A 22281-nucleotide genomic window follows, 5' to 3' on the forward strand; every position below is an offset into this window, starting at 1 on the left:
AATAAATTGTACAAAGTTTACTGTCAACTAGCTTCACCTCCTGTTGCATTCCTCTTGTGATCATACACCACTTGTGAATCCACTTAGGTTTAAAAGTGTACCATTTAAACTAGCTACAGATCAGCCCACAGCCTGAAATCTTTCCTTCTTTCCAAACCAAAAAAACACCAACAACTTTTGACTTAATATGTAATCAGAACAAACACAATTACGAACCTAAAGTCCTTGGCCACAATAACTTTGAATTAGAAATGCTGACAGTTAATGCAATTCTGTGGGATTGTTTTCCTCTATGGACTGTTATTGAACAGAATAAAGTATTGCGTGAAATTAATTGGACTCATTACGGTCAGTTCCAAACATTCAATCTACTTTTCTCAGAAATTTCTAAGTAACTACTGTATCTTGCTGTAATTAGATTCAGAAATCCTTCTTGGCACCTTCAAAGGGAAGGGAAAGCTGTTTATGCTATGACATGATGAAGTTGTTTTAGGGTTAAGGATTATCATCCTCCTTCCCCCAAATGCTAATACTTATGTTCATTCTGAATTTGAAAATGAAGCTGTTACTGAGATAATATGCCAGGCTATGCAGAACTTCAAAATTGGCTCCACTAAAAGGTTATGGAGTGTTTAAGGGCACAAGCATCAAATATTCTCTTCGTTCATGTTCAGCTCCTGTGACTTCATGGATATGTCTAAGATAAAACTATCTTGGCATGTTATAGAAATAATATTTCATTGTTTTCTTTGAGTATTTTTCAGCTTCCCAGGTTATCCCTTGAATCCCATGATCTGAGATGGTCTCCAGTCCAAATATTAACTGAACCTACTTAGATCGGCGAAGTGTGTCCCTTGCTGTATCTCAGACTGTCACACATAAATCTGTTTCATCAAATATTCATTGTTCTGCAATTAAAATACATACACCTATCTTGAAAAGTCACATTTATTTTCTTAATTTTAGAGTACATATTCCTTGGAGGTATTTTCCTAATGTCTCCAATTCCTATTTGTATACATTTTTAATGTTCATTCCACAAGTTTCCCGTGTGTGTGTGTGTGTACATTCATGTACATCCTTCAGAGTTATTCCAGAAGATATGGAAGGAGAATTCCTTGGGATCAGCCCATTTCATTCACCTGCAATTCATTGATTTGGCTTTGTGTATAAGGTCTAGCGTATTATATGTTATCTTATAATACAAAAATTAGTGGTCGTTATGGTTGTCAGGACTCATCTTTCAAGTTGATTCCTGACAGTATAATATATTTTGATGCTATTCTGTACTGCTCTGCCTCTTGTAACCTAGCATTGCATTAACAGAGATATTAATCAGAATGGTTGTTTGATGCCACAAGTAGAACTTTTTCTTAATAAAAGAGACCTGCTTTTCTTGGATCATCTAAATGAAGGACACTTTGGCACTCCTGTCACGCTGGCTACTCCCCTCCTCTGGCACCTGCTTGAAGTCCAGGAAGCACGTAGATAGAAGATTCCATATAAATATTCCACATACCTTATACAGTTTTCAAATTTTGAATATTACTATTTGAGCAAAGCACGTAGTAGGGCTACCACATCGGATCTGCAAAAATCAAGTCGATCCTGAGATTGCAGCAATGGGTTATTTTTCTCTATCTCTGTGCTGCTATCTAGTAGCTATCTGGATGTTTGAAATCCACTGTTAATAGTTCTAGTGCACAGAAGGCCTTTAACACCATACCACAGGCTCCTGCATCAGCCAAAAGAGAAACATGCCAGTACAAAATCAGTTACCAAGCTACTGTATATAACACTTGGCTATTTTCACATAACACTCTTATTCAGTTTAGGTTAAGTCTTAGCAGATCCATTAGCACAGTATGCTAAGCTTGTTTAGTGTTAAACATGATTTTTGTGCCTTACTACAATACACAGGCTTAGAATGTTTGGTTAGGTTATGATTCAAAGTATTGTACAGACCCAGAAATTGAATGTTACATGTATGGAGTTTACATTAACCAGATAGTTGAAAATATAATTTTTCTTCTACTTATTGCCATACACTTCACTGTGCTGTCCTTTCATTGCTATTTTCTGCACAATGACAAATTGATCATCTGGCTTGTCTTAACAAAGGACAAAATCATACGTGATGTGCAGCATTGTTATGCTGCCTGAAATGTCACGCTCGGCTTCTCTCCCACTTGAGGGACAGAACATGCTGGGTGAAGAAACTGAGACAACATTGATAGCTTCCATTAGTGACGCAAGACTTCAGGGGAAGGGGAACAGGTTTTTGGATGCTTGCCCACAAGTTTGTCTTAAGCTCAGAGCACTATTCAAAGAGGAAAGAAAAGGGAGAGAGAGTTTTATTTCTATCGAGTAATCTTGCCTTGAGAAACAGTAAAGAGCTGGTGGATGTGTGAATGTGTTTGTGTGTGTGTATAGGGGGGTAATGATAAAAATACTTCAGACTCATTATAAAGGCTACCAATGCATAATTTTTGTTTTCCTTGTGTTTATATTTTTTGATGAGGAGTTATATAATTTGTATGACCTTTTTCTTTGGTTCTGCTGAGTTTTCAACATGAAGCAGGTGGAGATGGCCAGTGTTCTCATTGTCCATTGAAATCTCTGCCACGTTTCCTTCTCCAATATCTGAAGGGACATGGGTAGTTACTTCTGATATTGTAATGGAATGTGAGAAAGACCTTGAGAAAGGGGGGAAGAGATGCTGCCTAGGGAACGGTCAGATAAGAGAGGGCATAGACTGCAGCTGTATGATGGGTGGAGAAAGAGGCTCAAAAAGTAACCTCCCTAACTTCTCAGGCAGTAAAAGAGACCCAGGAGATTTGTACTATCAGACTTGCAAGAATCTGTTAATGTCGCCTTACAATAAAGTAGAATTAGCTCATCTGGTCCTGTTTCCTGTCTGGGCTATCTGGGATATGTCATTGGTTGCAGTGTTTTCCATTGTCCCCCATCTTTACCTTTGTCATGGCAAACTCAGACGAGGAGACCAACAATGAGCAGCCTGCTCCAGTGTTGTCAGAGGAACCACCACCTGAGGATCTGCAGACTATTGAAGCAGGGCTGTCCAGTAATGAACAGGGACAGCTGTCATTGGTCTCTGAAGAAAAGGAGTCTGAGCTGCCATGTCCCCCAGCACCAGGGCTCACCATGCAGAGGAGAGAGCAGAGGCATTCTGGAGGCTCCTCACAAGAAAGGGGTCATGCCCTCCCTAATGAGCAACACCAGTGCTGGCCCTATGTAAGGAGAGCCGCAAAAAACAACCGTCTGCTAATCTAGATTGTCTATGCCTTGACTCCTGATTCTGAATCCTGTGACTTTGGCTTTGGACCCCAGAGTGACTGATAAATCTTCTGTAACACTTGACCTTCACACTTTGCTTGACCATTTTTTTGCCTGCTGCTTTGGATTTGTAACTCTCACAAAGGCAAGCTTGCTTGAATTTGGGGAATTATTTCATGGTGTGTGTGTGTGTCTGTGCGCGTGCGTGTGCTTATGTTCCCCTTGTCACTTGGGCATTTATCTGGCAGAACTTACCAGTAAAGTTAACAACCAGCTCTCTTGTGTCTTTATGCATGTTTAGTCTGGGACAGGACAACCTCCATCTTAAAGATTCAACATTAGGACTTATAACTCCACCTTTGTCAGCCACTTGGCAAAGGATAGGTCAGGAAACAGACACTATGGGTATAACAGCAATGCTGCTTTATTGTTGTAGGATATGATAACAGAATTTTCCTCTGGCCCCTCTTTATACCACAAGAAAGCAAGCTGGGCTTATTTTGAATTTTTTTCTCATGGACTGAGTTGTCTTTTATATTCCCTTAATTTTCCTGCATATCTTTGTCAAGGTTATATCTGCATTCTACAACAGTCTTAAAGATTTGACAGTCCAGGTTGAAAACAAAGAAAATAATAAATTAAATAGCATATGAAGTTACACCAACATCAGCTATGCTTAGCAAGTTAGGTGCATGCAGCTATGAAGTCTTTAGCTGACCTGGTTAAGAAAGTTGCTTGAACCCAGTGTATATGTAATAGCTTAAAAACCACTTCAAATGAGACCACTTAGTTATGCAAATGTCACAAAATTTTGCAAAATGAATTGGTGTTATGAGAATTCAGCCAGCATTTTGTCTCTACTGAACACAGTCTCTTTTCAAGTGGGAAAGAGCTAAGGAAATTAAGTTATATTAATTAATCCAAAGCATTAATTAATATTAGAAAATGAAAAGAAAAATATCAAGTGCAAAGTAACTGAGTCATCTCTTTACTAAGAAAGCTGTTTCAGCGAGCAATGATTTTCAATATGTCTTAGACACCCAAATTAATCAAAATGATTGGTGATGGTAAACAGGATTCTTAAAAGTCTGTCAGTGGTGTGTTCATGGATCAATTATTACCCCCAAGTGCCTCCTCTAAACTGAAATGTAGGCCTTAACCTTGTTTATCATCTCTCTGTTCACACCTCATGCTGTAGGCATTACAAATAGGCCAAAACAGATGAAAAGGAGAACATCTATGACTATGAGTTATTCTCAACCTATTTCCCCAAAAATATGGAGTCTAACATTGTTCATTTGAAATTTTAGAAATCTGGGTTTGTTTGTTTTTTAAAATGCACACAATATACCTTGAAACTCATTAAATGTTTCTTAGAAAAATGAATGGTCCAACTCAAGCAATATTCATCAGTATTTAGAAGGGCTCAGCACAAAATCCTAATGTAGACAAGATCAGGGTGATTCAGAATTTTAATTCACTGAAGGCAGAAAGTACAGCTTGACATATTTCAGAATTCTACTAAGCAGGGCTGGTCCTAGTGGATACTCTTATGTTTTAAGAGGGACACTAAGAACAATATTTTCAGAAGATAAATTCTTTGCTTAGAAAATTTCTATGGGGTTCTTCAATTCCAAGAATATCTTCACAGAAAATACAATTACGAATTAATGAGGGAGGATTCAGTTTTCCAAATCTGGAGCTATATCATCATGCTTACCCATGGTCAAGTATTAAATACTGGAAGCCAGTGTTAATTTTCTGATTTGGGCAACTTTGGAATATACATATATAGCACCTTTGGTTGGATGGACAGTATGAGGATCTAAATATACTAAAACTCTAATATCCCTGGAAACATTTTCGTCATTTAGAAAGCTATGGAATGGAATGTTTAATAAAAAAAGATTTGACCCTTCTTCCCATGCCAAATTGACTCTATGGGGAAATCCAACTTTAAAAATTGGGGAAAAGATGGTGATATGGAAAAAATGGATGGAAGCGGGAGTATTGACTTTGGACCAACTGATAGATGACAAAGATGAATTTTTAAGAATATTCCATGTTAAGAAATAAATATATATCATATGTAACCCAATGGCAATATTTAAAGTTACAATATTTGTAACAACTTTGTTTGGACCAACAGCATTTTCAGTTTCTGAGATACCTGAGATATTATAAGAACTTGTTAAATCCTTAAAATTAAAAAAAAAAACTATTAGTTTTTATAGATATTTGTTATCAATAAATCAATTTGATATGCAGATGACCAGCAGCATTTTCAACTTCTAAGATACCTGAGATATTAGAACTTGTTAAATCCTTTAAAATTAAAACAAAAACTATTACTTTTTATATCAATAAAACAATTTGATATGCAGATGTTAAGAAATTACTGGAATAATCAAGGTTCCTATATTGTCTAGACAATGGGAGAGTACCTTAACTTCTATAGGAAGAGTGTCAATGGAACTTAAACTATGACATATGGCAAAAGATAATATTTAGAATTTATTGGACTACACTACATTTGTATAGAAAAGGACCATCTAAGACCACATCTTGCTGGAGATATAATAAAGGTAATGCTTTTTTAACATGTGTTTTTACAATGTCCTATACTTACTAAGTTTTGAGAGAAAGTAGTGGACTATATAAATATGACTGGGTGACACAAGCTAAAATTTTCAGAGGATAATATTCTCTTGAATTACATACCTATTACATGGAGTCTGAGAACTGGGCAATGTAAACGGATTCTCTGTGCCCTTACTATGGCCAAAAGACTGATATTGCAACACTGGAAAAATAAATGTTTGGCCCCATTTACTCAATGGATTGAAGACCTGATTGCACTTGCTACTTACGAGTGGATTGCCTATAAGTGTAGACTTTATATGGACAAGTATAATGAAATATGGAACTCCTTTATACAAACTACAGTAGGTTAAAAAAAATGATAGTCATATAAATGTATTAGAAATAAATGCATACTGAATAATATTTGTATTAGATGAGTATATATAGAATTGTAATTGTTTCCTGTTATAATGGTATATTAACTTGTTTTTCTTTGTTGTATTTCTATCACTTTTTTGTTAAAGCACTTTGTGTGTGTGTGTGTTTCCCCCTCTTTTCAATAATAATAAATAAATAAAAAGAGGGACACTAAGAAATTGGAATCCGTCCCAAGGAGATTATCAGGTTGAGTGAAGTTCTAATCAGGAAGTCTGATGTGAAATAGATTGTTTAACTAAGAGATGCCTAAGAGTAGATTGTTCTCTTCCAATATATGATCAGTAATCACACAAACCATGGTGCAAAATTCTTTTCTATCTCTAGTTAAGACTGCACAAGTTTCTTGTGTGTAAGTAGAAAGAAAGGAGATAAACATGTTTATTTCAGATACTTTAGGAAACACTTCCTAATACAAGATAATTGTTTGGCAAGCTAAGATGCTTTACTTTGTCAAAGGCATTTAAGATCATGGGAGGTATTAAATCATGAGTTTATCTAAAAAAATACAGTTAAAAGTTATTGCTTTTTGCTAGATTCTACTTTAATACGTGCCTTAATGAAAGCATGGAATGCTAGATCTAAACAAGATTGTTTAGAAAGCGAAAAAAGAACCAAGGCACTGTCTGAAATAAATCCAAATTAAAAGGTTATGACATAGAAAGAAGCAAACTAACCTCTCCAATCTTTTGTTTCCAGATTCTGGCTGGGAACTCTGGGAGTTGCAACCTTAGTAGATTAAGAAAGAACTTGGGTGGGGAAGACAGGAATAAATATTTCCTGCTATAATTCTGAAAGCCAAACACAGTGCAGCTTCATTCAAGTAAGCATGCCATCCTCATCATTCATGAAACTGCCAGTTCTTTTTTTCTTGAGATAAGGCAAATACTTTATTGATGAAAGCTAATATTTGGGGGTGGGGCGGAGGGGCGGGGGGATGACCGAAACTTGTCCAAATGAATAAACTCAGCAGATGTTCCATTAACCATTTGCATTTTTGTTTGTTTTGTTTTAATTGCTCTGTTATTATCGCATTCTTTATTATTGTCAACTATCCAGGAACCAGCAGTCAAGAAATACACCAAAGATTTATTTATTTGTTTGTTTGTTTGTTTGTTTATATTTATTTATTTATTTAATCAAATGTATATGGCTGCCCATCTCACACAAGGTGACTCTAGGTGGCATACAATAAAACCGGCTATTAAGACAGAACATACAAACTGGCTAAAACAATTGTTCTTCAGTTTACGCTTTCAGCGCCATGGAGGACTCCGAACAACCCCCTTCCTTCCACCATCAATCAGCCACAGCCTCCCTCACCACTTGGACAGGGTCACTCTCCAATCCATACATCATCCACACACACACATATGCACACACCCAATCCCCCCCACAGCTCTCACCTGAGGGAGGATGGTTAGCTTCAAGCAGGAGAAACCCCACACCCTTCAGACGTTGCTTCCAGAACCAAAGACAACATGGCCTCTGCAAGCGGGGATGGGAACTGCTTCACCCTTCAGGCAACAGCCTCCACCATTGCTTCTGCCTCCCACCCCCACCCCTCAGCCAGTCACACCCCTCTGTTGTACAGAAACCAGGCAATCCTCAAAGTCCTGGGTACCACTTGGTATAGTAGCAGTTAAGACCTTGGAAAAGATAGTCAGATGCTGGGAGCTGCCTATATTTACAAAGATCAGAATTGTGCAGGAAATGGTTTTTTCTTTGACACTTCAGGAATGTGAACATTGGACTTTGAAGAAGCAGGACAGAAAAAGCATTGACACTTTTGAACTTTGATACTGGAGAAGACTCCTGAGAATACCACTGATATCCAAGAAAACAAATAAATGGATCACTGAACTAATCAACTCAGAATTCCCAATCAAGGTATACATGACCAGGCTTCATGCTTTGGACACATTATGCAAAGACCTAGCTCTCTGGAGAAGTCTATAATGTTGGGAAAAGTGGAAGGAAAGAAAAGAAGGGGATGACCAGCAGCAATGTGGATGTACTCAATTATAGAAGCAGTGGGTGCACCATTGGAAGACATGAAAGACCAGGATGGGGACAGATCATCATGGGGGGAAAAATTATCTAGGTGGTCACTAAGAGTCAATGCTGACTTGATGGCACATAATCAACAATAATAATTAAAGCAAGCTTTCTAGAATCCGGAAAGTAGGTGGCCTACAAATAGTTGCAAACATATATATGAACAAATGAATATCCAGTAGTCAAAGTCCTACAGTGATAGACACAGAACTCAAGGCAAAGTGAACTTCCTAATTTTCAATATATGGAACATTCATGGCTCTGAATAATGTTGAGGAAATATTGCCGCTATGGAACTTTGTGTGGCCAAAGCCCCTCCAATAAAGCATCAGAGTAACTGTACTTGGGTAATAAACTTTATAATGCTCTGTTGAGACTAATTTTAAAAAGCTGCTGTATAATAAGCGCAATTGAATATCTTCCAAAATAATCATTTTTATGTAATCTACATTGACAAGTTTATGGAATAAATTAGACGTGTTAATTTTTTAGTTTTCCCCATACAAGAACCCTGATACAATCAGAATTAAATATAATTAACTTTCTTCCAGAAGAATTCTTAACAATCAAATGTTAATCTAAAGTTATAACAATATGCTATTTCCCCCACATTTATTGACCTCATTATGCAGATACAGAATTATAGGTACTTAATTGTATTTCATTTCCACCAAAAGCAGAGTGACTAAAAATGGGAACCTAAAAATAAAATAAAACAATTGTTAATGTTATGCATTTCTTTCTGAACACAAGATGCCTGAATGTACATTACAAAATAATAACACGGAGCTACCAATAGTTTGGGGAACTTGACAGCTGAGCAGATAGCATGCATTTAATAATAAACTCAAGAAAAAGCACATAGAAAATGCAACTCTATTTATTGTGATAAAGAAAAAGCAGTTGAAGACACTGAGCTATTCTTTGCTGCACGTAAGTATAATTCACATGACCTTTTGCAATTATAGCTGTGGAAGGACAAACTGCCCTTTTCTCAGACTTCAGAAGTAAGGGAATTGGCAAGGCAGCTGTACCTAAATACATCTCAGGATATTCATGATGAAATTGTTTGTAGTGTTTTAGCTATAGGAAGCTAAGTCAGCCATCGCAAAGGAGGAAGCGACTCTGTGTCATTTCCAGATTCATTACTCTTGGAGAACACACTGAATATTACTTACGTATGTTCTTCTAATCCATGCCATAGTTTGAAATCCAAAATGAAAGTTAAGGGGAAAAAACGAAATTACAACAGACCTATTTTCTGTAAACTGGTACCACTTTCAGCATTTTTATACATATAGTCAGTCTTTTCATGTGAGTCTTGACTCCTGGTAACCCAACAGACAAGTCCTTGAAGTTTTCTTGGCAACATTTTTGGAAGTGTGTCATGGGTTCTTTTTTAAACCATGCCCAATTAGATTGACCCAGACTCAAGAGGGACACAAAGGCACTGGACCCTGAACCAGGTGGTTTCTTTATATCTCCCTAAAAGGGATGGGAAGACTTATCATTTTGCAAAACAAAGGTACAGGTAGTCCTCATTTAACAATGCTAATTGGGACCCAAAATTCCATTTTTAAGTGATGCCATCATAAGTCAAAAAACCATGTGATCAAGCTGCTTAGCAATGGCAGTTCTGGCAGTCTTGACTGCTGTCATTTAGTGAGGACCATGCAGATCATTAAGCAAGGACCTCACATAATTGCGGCTTCCAACTTCCTGCCAAATTCCCCACTGACTTTGCAAGTGGGAAGCCAGCAGAGAAGGTTACAAATCATGATCCTGGGATGTTGCAACAGCCAGAAGTACAAGATCTGGCCATAACAACCCCTCGTTCAGTGCTGTCATAAGTTTGAATGGTTGCTGAATGAGTAGTCATTAAATGAGGACCAACTGTATAAAAGTGAGGTATGAAACGTACACATCTATATGTGAGTGTTTCCTATTACCCTCTTCTTTTATTCTGTGCTACTGCTATTCTTTCTATACTATTGCTATGACAGTTACTAAACTCTATGCTATTACTATTCAATTACTATTTACAATGTTTCCTCTATACTATATTCTATACTAATATTACACTTACCTATATACTATGCTCTATACTATTATTATCATAAATCAATGTTTCCTTCTTACAGAGCCTGTTCTGTCTTTTTTTCTCTCTCTGGGATTTCTTCTACTTTTTTCTTCTCTGTTAATAGCCAACATGTAGAGTTCTTGCCCCTTTCCATGTTGTGCTTTGCCTCGCTGGGCCTCTGTCCTTTTTTTCTTTTTCTTTTTCTTTTTCTTTTTCTAGACCATCCAGTCCCTCTGAAAGAAAAACACCTTCTGCACATCTCTGTTTGCCGGTGGCTGCAGAGGTCCAAAACGTATGCCTCCTCCCTTCTCCTCCCAGACCCATGTAAAGGTTGCTGCTTCATTGGCAACACTGCTGGGCTGATGCTGGGGTGAAGGCTCAGGTGGGAGGGGAAGAAGGTAGCACACAGGCCTCCAATTTTGCCGAGCAGCCTGCCCTTCCACAAGGTGATTTGCTTGCCTTCTTCATGGGAATGAAAGCATTGTCAGTGAATGACCTACAACTCAGATTTCCTTGCTGCTAGTCAGAAGACCAAAATGGTCTGTTTGTGTATATGAATGGAAAGACCCTGTCTATCACTAGTCATTACGCTAAAGATGTGTGTGTGTGGGGGGGGGGTGTTTTGTTTTTGTTTTTAGGTGCCTTCAAGGCAGTTTTTGACTCCTGGCAACTGCCTGGACTAGTCCCTGCAGTTTTCTTGGTGAGGTTTCAGAAGTGGTTTGCCCTTGCCTCCTTCCTAGGGCTGAGAGAGAAGGACTGGCCCAAGGTTACCCAGATGGCTTTGTGCCTAAGGCAGGACTAGAACACACAGTCTCCTGGTTTCTAGCCCTTACCACTACACCAATATATACTCTCTTATATATGTATTTGTATGTATGTGTATGTGTGTGTATGTATGTATACACACACACACACACACACACAGACAAAGATTATTCCAGCTCAAAATTATCTATAATTACTGAATGGGGCAATACTTTATCCGTGCTCCAGTTTTTCCTATTTTTTGAATGTTGAATATGTAGCAAAATTAGACTAACGTGAGCCAGTGGAATAATCTGTAATTCCATTGTTCAAATTGATCAAGTTCTGCTGGATGTGCCAAATCTGAACATATATGTAAATATGGTTAGGATAAGAATGGAAAGGCCCTGTCTATCGCTAGTCATTATGCTAAGGAATTTCTTTATTCCGCCCACCTATCCTCAGAAAGAAAGAACTTGGTATTGTTTTCTTTTAGTTTGCTAGATTCCCCAACAAAAGGATAAAAGTGGTCCTTACCTAATTCAGCCAGTCAGAGGAAAACAAGGATTCTTACTCAAGTAGGCAAGCATCTCCTCTCTCACATTTGCTCATTCACTCCCTCCCCCTTCACCACCTTTTTTTAATCCTTCCAACCCACTGAATGTTGGAAGGCATCAGGGGCTTGGGGTGCTCTCTGTCCATTAGCACAATAATTCTCCAACAAGTGAACAGAACAGGAGCAGATTTGAGGTGAGCGGAGAAGCTAACCACAATAACAAAAACTGAGTTTGAAAAGAGGCCTGATTAGGCCAGGAGCTGCAGAGAAAAAAAAAGGGGGGAAAGAAATTTTTTCCCAATGCATCCCTATGGGAAGGATCGCTAACTCCTCTATTCTAAGCCCCTCCCAGTCATGTTTAAGGGATTAGAAAGAATTCAAGAAGCCATGCTCTGCATGCTTTCCATAATATGTGCTATTACCCAAAAGGAAGCAAATCTAGCTTCCTGAGCGCAGGACAACAGAGAAGACTATGTACTGTAATACCTTTACACTTCTCCCTTCTCCGTATGCCCTCTTCCAAAGTTTTCCACGAACTCAACTCTGGATACTCCTTAACTTTGATTTATTCAGTTATCTTACTATTTATTCTGCAGATGATATGGACAGATCCCATGATATCATCAGGAGTCAAACTCAAGGAGACATGATTTACTTGGATTTCTTGCTGCTTGTTCCTTTCTCTCCATCCCATCTATGATAGGGATATTTTTGAACAGCATGAGAAACAAAACTTTTTCAATGGTTGTCTCAGATTATGGAATGCCTTCCTTGATGAAATGTAGCTGGACCCTTTCCTTGCTATTGGTAACTAACTAAGTAAGCCCAAATGCTAGTATTATGTTCATCAAGTAATTCTGTGCATTTTGGCACAGAGCTGCTTTCCCCACCATACAGACATGGAGTATGTCACCTATCATTTCCTTTTAGGTGAAAAAAAGAAACGGCCCTGTTTTCAAAGGACTGCATCTCATCTTTGATTGTATTCTACTCCTTCCCCCATTTTGAACTTGTACTAAATAAGGGTGGCTTTCAGTCCCTCACTTCTCTTTTTAATTTAGAACAATCCTGTAGGACTCTGATGACCTACAGCAATTCAACAACCTATTATACCCATGCTTGATTTGTCCTCTCACTGAGATTGATTTTACTGATCTCAGCACATAAAACTGAAGACTCTGCTTCTTCTCATCCAAAGTTTGATTTGTTCAGTGGCCCCAGTGGAGGCAGCAGCAGCTGCAGCTCAAGAAAAAATCTTTACGGTGTTCCACTAAAGTCTGGGTCTCTGGTGTAGAACTGGTAGGTGTCAATGTGCCTGCAGACTTTCTTGGGAGAATCTACACTATGGCCAGATTTGGTTGAACTGTGCAAAATAGCAGGCAAGAGATTCTTTTTCCTCTTCCTCCTCCTCCTTGATTCCCTCTTTTTTTTCCCTTTCCAGCATTCAGGACTATATTATTTATTATGCTTTTCTCCTCCTTGTTCATTGTTTGGATAAATATTAAGGCAATGTAGCCACAACAGAGCCTCAACATCCTCAGATTTTGTGACTTTTCTTGCACTCATCCTTGTATGTTCCTTGAATACAAAGCTGAGCATGATTGGGACAATGCTCCAGGGCCATGGATTTCTGGATTTCCTGATATGTAGAGATTCTGCCCATTTTATTTTATTTTCCCAAAGTTTTATATTTATTTTATTTATTTATATTTCAAAATTGTCACCGCCCATCTCACTGTAGGGTGACTCTGGGCAGTTAGAAAGTTATTCTTTCAATGGCAGCAAGTTCTGCTCAAGGCTGTGCACAGATCAATGTACATCTGTGCGGCACACAGACAATCAGCACCTCAACATAAAACCAATCAAGTTTCCCAACTCCACTGGGAAGACTTTACTCTCCAAAAGAAAGTTGTATTGCCAGTGATATCACAATCACCAATTGCAAACTATATTTAGAACTGGGTGTGTGGTATTTGGGGACATAAGGTAACGATTTGATTTGATTTGATTTAATTTGATTTGATTTGATTTGCCTCCCTTCTTTCTTTTAGGAATTCAAGGCAGTATGCATAGCATTCCCTTTTCCTATTTTTCATACTTTACCCCACAAGAACAACCCTGAGAGTGAGCTGAAAGACTGATTGGCTAAAAATTTTAAAGATCAGTTTTAGCCCCAAACGAATGGGCCTTGGAATAACGCGGAATAACGCGGAATGGGCCAAGTTATTGTACTTCCAGAGAGGGAACATAAGTGGTGTTCCCATTAACCCAATCAAACACTGAGAAATTATTTAGAGACATCTGGCCAGCCTTATAGACATCATGCCCAACCTCAGACAATGAATATATTTAAATAACTGACTACTGCTATTCTTACAGGACAGTAACAACTATTTCCCTGGGACAGATGTTTTGCTACACCTTTTGGTATGCAGGGCTGGCTTTATCCATTCAGCTGACTGCCTTTTAACCTGAATTCACCCCTTCTTGCAACAGGAGAAAGATGGTAATCTTGGGTAATGGCCACAGTGGCTTTTTGAATCTATCAACAGTCACTTGCAAACTCTTAAAGAACTCCAGGTTTCCTCTGACCCCATTTTGGAAATTAAACTCCCAATCCAACATGTTATTTCTATATTTAATTAACCACTTTTCCTTCATTTGATTCTGAATGACATCTGCATACCTATTGAACCTATTAAGACAATTATTATAAGACTACAAAATGGCAAGATTAATTGCCAGAGGTGACAGATTAGGAATACTTCTGGAGATTGTGCTGAGTAGGGAGATTCACTTAGATGTACAAGTTGCAAAGATTTTCTATGCCATGCAGCTGTACAGGGAGGCCTGCAAAGCACTGATTGAATCAGAACAAGAGAAAAAGGGGAAAGTACAAACTGACCTTTATGGAAGTGTTATTCTATGCCTTTACTTCAATGTCAAATCGGTTTGTTGTAGAAGTAAATGCTGATCAAGTCACCGTTCATCTCACCATTTACACCCCTTCATGATTTTTAGGAAATGCATCTTTGATGCAAGTTAAAAGAAATGATTTATATGTATAAATCTCTATCTATCTATCTATCTATCTATCTATCTATCTATCTATCTATCTACCTACCTACCTACCTACCTACCTACCTACCTACCTACCTACGAGAGATTCAGATATAGATATATGAAAATAAACACAGTGTGATGGAATGGAATTATGAAGGCCAGGCTCAGGGAGATAAGCGTTTTCTTAGTTCACCGAAAGAAAACTCCAAGAGGATGAGGTGATGTCAGGTTTAGCCCAAGGAACTCCAAGAGACAATGCAAAATCAGTTCAGCTATGTTTATTAGCTGCAACCTCTAGCAGGAATCTTCCCAGACTGAAACCCCAGCTCCCAAACGAGCCAGCCACAACACCGTGAATTCCTCAGGGAGGTGCCAGCCTCATCCTCTTGGACTTCCCACGCTCTTTCGGTGAACTAAGAAAATGCTTATCTCCCTGAGCCTGGCTTTCATAATTCCATTCCATCACACACAGATTGGTTATCTCAAAGGAAAGAAGCATGGAAAAGACACAGGTAATTCAAAGGAAGAATGTCTTTCATGTTACAGACATAAAAGACAGTGGAGGAAATTATCATCAAGATAGAAAATATAGCAGGCATATCATTTGTTCCTCCAATTTATATGGCCGCCCATCTATCCCAGAAATTCTGGGGAGCGAACAAGCAAAAACAGAGAATTACATTAAAACAAAAACAAGCTAAAACTGCACTGAGTCTCTATAAAAACCCAAATCACTGGACGCAACACCCATGCCAAAGTCTGGGGGAATATGAATGAAGTCCATTAGTTTCTTACCAACAATCTTTGGTCTGTCTGTCTGTCTGTCTGTCTGTCTGTCTGTCTATCTATCTATCTATCTATCTATCTATCTATCTATCTATCTATCTATCTATCTACTCAGCTATAGGTACTGATAATTGGAATTTTGGAATTTGCTGGAGCACTAACATAGCACCTGTCTGCAAATCATTAAAATGCCCATGTCTTGTTTCCAGGATTGCATAGCTGCTCTGAGGAGGGTTCTGCACATTCTGAAGCATTTCTGAACTGAAACTGAAACATTAATATGCATCTATTTATCCTCCCATGCCCCTCTATAAAATATAGGCAGCATTTACTTTGTAAGTCACCCAGAGTCACTGTGTGTGAGTTGGGCAGCCATATAAATTTTCTAAAAAACAAACAAATAAATAAATTATAGGCATGACTTTTAAAGAAAACTCTTCCCTTCCCATAAAGCCTGAACCTTTAGGGAAGAGCTTCTCACTGATATCAAAGAGAATTTACCATCTTTTACATTTTCTAGTTATATAAAGAAGAATTGTTTTGCTTCAGAAGGTTTGGGGAAGGAAGAAGGAAGAATTCTATCTACTGCACAGTACAATTCCCAAAAGATTGTTTTCTCTTCGCACACACCTATAATTTATTAAGGAAAAAAAAGCAACTTCAATATATGTATCTAATATGGCTGTGGAGCGTTTAATACTTGACCTTCAAAAGGTGCATTGCAACTTGTAGGAACGTAGGTATCATCTGTCTACAACACCTTAAAGTAGTTGTGTCTTTTCCTAGGATCATGGAGCACAGCCCCAGGAAAAGATGCAACTACTTTAAGGTATTGCAGATAGGTCCCCATCTGCTGCAAAGCAGAATTTGTAGATTACGTCCAAAGATATGCACTGTCCTAGGTTCCAGTTGCATGTCCAGTATCATGAAGCTAGACCCTAGGACAGTGTTTTGGCCAGATAAGCTACCAAGTAGCACTCCTCTCTTTTTTGAAAATGTAACAACTTTGTCTATCCAACCATGAGCTTAGTAACCTCTCAGCTGAATCTGTGGGCAGAGAAACTGAACAAAGTGTTGTTCCACATTTCTCTTAGACTTTCCCTTAGAGGTGACAGAATGTTATCAGGAAAAAATGTTCCTGATAGTTCCCTCATGAGAACCTTCCTTAGGATTTAATGAGAAGCCAAGGAGAATGAATAAGAACTAGTAGAAAAAAGGGCAGAAAAAAAAATTAATCTACCTAACCCTTAGTATTGCTGATAGATAAAAATGGCTTCCTATTTCATATTTAGCTATTTGGAATGGAATCTCTTTCACCAATCTGCTTTCACCAATTGGAAAAGAAAGGCCAAATGTGGATACTACTACCTTAAGAGAGGGAGTTTCCACGTTGTGAGATTACAGCAGGCAGAGAAGGGAAAATGCCCCAGAGGAGTACCTAGAGTTCTTCAGGAGATAAAAGGAACCTTATCCTATGGCACTGTGTCTTCCAATTTGTTACAAAGTGTTCTATCACTTTATGTAATTCAATATGGGCAAAACCACCCTAGCCTACAAAATTCTCTTCTCCTTTGTAAACTATTTCTAAAGCCAGTTCCATTCCTCAACAGGAATGAGAATTGTTGTGGCTGTTGTTAGTGCAGGATAAATTTCCAGCCTGGAATCAACTAACTTATGATTCAATAGCTAAAGGCTATCTGCACCTGGACATACTTTTGGACCATATTAGCAGAACCCAACAGAACTGAAGCTGAGGGAACTTCTGAAGCTCACCACTAAATGCAGCTGAGTTAATAATGTTGTAGCTCTCAATTAATTCCACTCAGGGGAAGATGCAATCAAACATGCCTAAATTCAACTGCAATATATGTTTTTACTGCATATTCCTTGCAGTATTTGTGAAGACAAGGGTTAAAAATGGAAGAAGAAAAAAATTAAAATGTGAGATAGCAAATGCTAATTGTTAGTACTGGAGCAGAGATAGAGGTGAAACTATCCTTGCCCAGTTCTATGCCTTTAGAAAGATCTTGACTTTGTTTTACAACTTCAAAGGGATGGAAAATGATAGCTAACAACCCAGACTTTGAAAGCAGACACATTTCATAAGGAAGCAAATGACCAGAAATGTAAGATGAGCAAGCAAGCTCTAAATATTATTATTTCTTCCTTGTGGATTTATGCTAACTGCCATTTATCTATTTAATAATAATTTGATGTCAGAAGTGATTTAAAAAGGAGAAAGAAAACAGTTTACATAGCCAGACAATACCCCCCCCCAAAAAAATCATTACATGTTTCAAAGGCAAATAAGGAAAACAGGCAAGCCATTAAAATCAAAAGGATATCGCAGAGTGAAAATCAAAATGCACCCAGATTAGTAACCTAATGAAGCTTGTACTGTTCTTAAGAACAATAAAATATTTACTATGCTAGTAAAAGCCAGTTTGGTGTAGTGGTTGAGGCACCAGGCTAGAAACCAAGAGGCTGTGAGGTCTAGTCCTGCCTTAGGCACAAAGCCAGCTGGGTGACCTTGGGCCAGTCACTCTCTCAGCCTAGAAGCAGGCAATGGCAAACCTCTTCCAAAATCTTGCCAAGAAAACTGCCGGGACTAGTCCAGGCAGTTGCCAGGAATCAAGAATGACTCAAAGTACAAAGAAAAAAAGAAAAGAAAAATTCCTGAGATTTACTGAAAACCCTATCATGGCTTTCAGGGGAAACTACATTATTCCCAGTGGACAGGTGAAATGTAGGTTCATTTGCTTGTGCTTGTTCTGTTTGTAACACCAGTTCTTCTGATTTAGCATGGGAAGTAGGAATCTACAGTACTCTAAGATTCTTACTGTAGCTTCTAGTTTCTTTCAAAATTCATCAGATGCCTTGTCTACGGAAGAACCAGCACCTGATGATGGGCAAGGTTAAATGTTTCACATGTCTAATGAAAGCTATTGTGTGCGTGTGTGTGTATGTGTGTGTGTGGGATTCTATAAAGCCCCTTTCTATATTTTCAATCCAATTTTCAAACCATGTGGTTTACAGGAGTGGCTTACCATCACCTTCTCCTGTGCAGTATGAAAGAGCTCATTGTCCTCACGTGAAACCAATACACACATCAGGAAGCCACAGTATGGACAGAACATGGTGAAACAGACTGACTCCAAGTTGGCAAAGGATTGAGGCAAGGCTGTGAACTTCCCCTTTATTTATTCAACCTATATGTGGAATATATATTGAGGGAAGCTGGAGTGGAAGAACATGAGTGTGGTTTTAAAACTGGAGGAAGAAACTTCAGTAATCTGCTCTATGTTCATAACACTACTCTGGTAGCTGAAAATTCAAATGATCTGCAACCTCTAGTAATGAAAGTCAAGGAATACAGTGAAGAAATGGGGAAAAGATTAAATATAAAGAAGACCCCAATTAATGACAATAGATAGAGCAACCAGCCTTAGAACTGACAGAGGGCTTTGAAGAGGATAGAAAGGATATCGATGCTTTTGAATTTCACTGTGGGAGAAGACTCCTGAAAATACCACGGATAGACAAGAAAACAAATGGATAATTGAACAAATCAACTCAGAGTTCTCACTCGAGGCACAAAAGGCCAGGCTCAAATTATAATTCTTTGGACATATTTGACTTACATACTTCGGACACATAACATGAAGATGTAGCTCTCTGAAGAAGTCTATAATCTTGGGAAAGGCTGAAGAAAAAAGAAGAGGATGACCAATAGCAAGGTGGGTGGACTCAAATATAGCACTAATGGGTGTATTGTTGGAAGACCTGAAGAAGCTGGTTGTGAATGTTATGGAGGAAGTCTATTTACATGGTTGCTAAGAGCTGACACCACTTTGATGGCACATAATCAATCATCATGAAGCACACCTCCCTGTTTCAATGACAGCTTTAAGAAAATATTCTGTGAAGACATCTTCAGAGGAATCAAGCCACACCTTACCCCTATACTAAAGTTTTTTGTTTTTGTTTTAGATTGGGCTTCACAATTGCCAGTACAATCATTGAAACATTTGGTCTCTTGCCAAACATCTGTGATATTATAAGTTGGAATCTGAAAGTGTGACCTACAACAGAGGCTTTACCAAATCTAGAGAATCGTTTGCACTGAAAATTGGAGCTTGATCAGATTTTTTGTTTGACTCTGCTTCCTTACTTTATTCAATTCCCTGTCTCTTTCAAGAGTCACAATCAATTTACTTTGGGGGGACTGGAAAAGACAGTACATGGCCTTCAGAATGCCTTTGAGTCTACACGCTTATCAGAGGTTGCATGTCTGGAATACTTCAATGTGCTCTAGTCCATTCCTGGGAAAAATGAAGCAAAAAATCAAGCTGTGATTCCTTTTGTGCTTTTGCACATGTGGAAATACAGATGGATTCTTGCATTTTCATGCACTCTGCATTTTTAAATGAACAAATTTAATTTACACTTCCTATTCCACAAGACAATGAATAGGAAGTTAGTCGGAGGTTCAGCCAAACTTTGCATTTCAAAACTGGATGGTTTAGCTCAGCTTCTTTGACCCAGTGACTAGGGATAACCTTAAACCATTTTGCAGAGCCTGCTGCATTAAGTCTACAATCTCCATATGAGAGTTACTCTAAACAGCAAATCTCATGGTGAAAAACATTTGGTCTGATTTTTTAACATTTCTGCCTCTTCTCCACCTTGATTTTTATACCACCCCAGCAAATTATAAATTCTAGAGAATCTGGTAGTTTGAACATCATTTATATCAATTTAATTGGTTCTAATAAAGGCATTGCACAATTGTGGTTTTTGGGATATTTCTGGTTTTCACTCTTTGCTGAGTTTTGTGACAAGATTTCTTATTAGCTCATGATCTGTCTTGTGTGTCGATTTGTGTACTGTATATTTTAAGCAAAATGCATAGAAAATATATTATTTTGGAATAGAATGTGTATAATAATTATTAATTTTATTAATTAAAATATTAATTAAAATATTTACCCACCTTTTAGCAATAGCAAAGATCCCAGGTGAGCCAACTATGCATATTTATGGGTACAATTCATATAAATGACCACTTTATACTGTATATAAAAAATCAAAAGTAATACTTTCTTTAAAAAATATGATTACATCATTTTTAAGTTGATGCAGAAATAGAATGAAATGGAGTTACAACAAACCAGCCAACATGCAATACAGTTTGGAAACAAATTTTCTATTTCTCCCTCTCATGGTGAACAAAGTGGTGGCAGGGACTCTTTTTCTCAAAATACAAAAACAACTTGAAAGGACTACATCAATGACTACATCAAAGGAGTTGCAACAATCCTTGTTCTGAGTCTCCTCAATAACTGAGCTCTGAAAAGAACATAAACAGGTACCTTGCAGAAAATATATTGGAATTTTACACATCAACTACTTGACAAACGTTTTGCTCTTCAGCCATTTCAGTCCCAGAGGGAAAAAAGAAATAGATTCATCCCGTAAGGATTCATAAAATATTTCTAAAAGAATCCCTGGGGATATGTTTATTTTTATCCCAGACAATTTCTCTGAACCATCTTTGGCTTTTATCAAAGTTATATGTCTTTGTCTTAGAAAACATAGCAGCTCTTTAATCCACTAAATTGCTCTCCTCCTCTGGTGCTGACATCCCAAATGAAGGCTCTGCCAAAATCACTAGATACACAAGGCAAATCTCAGCTGTCAAACCAAGAGGTAGGCTTGGGACCAATATGGAAGAAAATGGGTTCATCACAGAATGAGACAAGCTACAGAGTACTCATCATAGCAGAGTAATTTAATCAAATAATGGACAGGTAGTCAAAAGATTTAGGGCACTGACAATTGCTAATCTTCCAGGCCTCATACATATGACCACTCTTAGAACTACAGCTTAACACTGGCAGCTGATCATGAGAGATGCATCTTCCTGTCTGAAGTGTTTATACAGCCCAGTGCAGTAGAAATTAACAGTAAGAGATGATATAGATACATCAGGGAGTGTAGGCACAGATATTAAGGAAGAGCTCTATAAAGGCAAATGCCACTAGTATTATTATAAACACTGTGTCAAATCTGTCAATTTTCTGAAAGTTACACTTCTACAGTCATAAAAAGATGCTTCTACATTTTTATCTCATCCCCAAGATGCTTTTGAATGTAAGGGCGTATTTTTTTTAGCTTCAGATATCAAATTGACTATATACTCTGCAAGCAGAGATGTCGAAGTTCTATTCACTCAGCAAAAGCAAGACCTTGTGCTGACTATGCAAAACTTCTTCTTACCAAATTACAGCTTAAACTAAAAGAAAACAAATCAAATCATCAGACCAACAAGATACAACTCAGCAATATTTCATGTGATTACGTGGTGAAGGGAAAGAATAGATGTAATGGATTAGATTCCATAAACAGGGTGCCTGAAGAACTCTGAACTGAAATGTGCGGCATCATTAAAGATGAACAAAAATATCCTGCAATGCGTAAAGCAAAAGAAGTATCTGCTGATATACTGAAAATAGATGAAGGCAGAAAGCAAATGGTACCAGGAGTTGATTACATACTGGAAGATATGTTTAATATCTTGTAATTGTAGCTTGTAAGCAGGTATGGGAAACTCAGCAGTGGCCAAGAGATTAGAAACGATCAGTTTATATTTCATTATCAAAAAAAGGACAACACTGTA

At 37.9% G+C, this 22281-nt stretch overlaps 1 protein-coding gene across 2 annotated transcripts in view; it reads right to left on the bottom strand.

Annotated features, from left to right (window-relative positions):
• Positions 1–22281, bottom strand: part of NAALADL2 (N-acetylated alpha-linked acidic dipeptidase like 2) — a 774686-nt gene that overhangs the window by 206056 nt on the left and 546349 nt on the right. The window lies entirely within an intron of this gene.

Source organism: Python bivittatus, unplaced genomic scaffold (genome assembly GCF_059951505.1).
Source record: "Python bivittatus isolate LINGU-HERP-01145 unplaced genomic scaffold, Pbiv_v1 ctg000980_np1212, whole genome shotgun sequence".
Taxonomy (NCBI): Eukaryota; Metazoa; Chordata; class Lepidosauria; order Squamata; family Pythonidae; genus Python; species Python bivittatus.